Source organism: Calidris pugnax, unplaced genomic scaffold (assembly GCF_001431845.1).
Source record: "Calidris pugnax isolate Ruff unplaced genomic scaffold, ASM143184v1 scaffold23, whole genome shotgun sequence".
NCBI classification, from domain to species: domain Eukaryota; kingdom Metazoa; phylum Chordata; class Aves; order Charadriiformes; family Scolopacidae; genus Calidris; species Calidris pugnax.
In genome coordinates, this window is record NW_015090772.1 from 2559039 (window position 1) to 2559689 (window position 651).

The window sequence follows — 651 nt, forward strand, 5'->3', positions numbered from 1 at the left end:
AATCCAGAGCTCTGTGGGATGTTTCCAAAGCCCAGGGGACCCCAAAGCTCAGGGCTTGCTGCCAAGTTAGTGATGGTTTTGATCAGAGTTGGGTTGATGGTTGGACTAGATGATCTGAAAGGTCCCTTCCAACCTGGACAATTCTATGATTCTATGCCTTTAGGCTGCACTAGACATGGTGGCACAGGGAGGTGGTGTAGCTGCCACCACCTTGTCAGGGTCCTGACACAGGCCAGGATGCTGGTGGCCTTCTTGGCCACCTGGGCACACTGCTGGCTCATCTTCAGCCCACAGGTGACCAACACCCCCAGGTCCTTTCCCGCCGGGCCGCTCTCCAGCCCCCGTTCCCCAGGGCTGTACCTCACACGGCTCCCGTCACGCACCGCCATGCCTGCCATCACAGCCGCGCGGCGTACCGCCGCGCTGAGCCGCTCAGCCAATCGCAGTGGGGTCCCACCGCCTTCCGCCTCCGCCCCTGTGTTTATTTTTGCGGCGGGAAGGCAGGAGGCCGCGTGATGGGCGGGCGCGTCGGCCAATAGGAGAGCCGCCCGCTCGAGGAGGGGGCGGGGCGCGGCGCTGTGGCGCGAGCAGGGGCTCGCGGCCTTGCTCCCCTCAGAGCCTCCCCGCCGCGGGCGCCATTTCCCGCCCCCC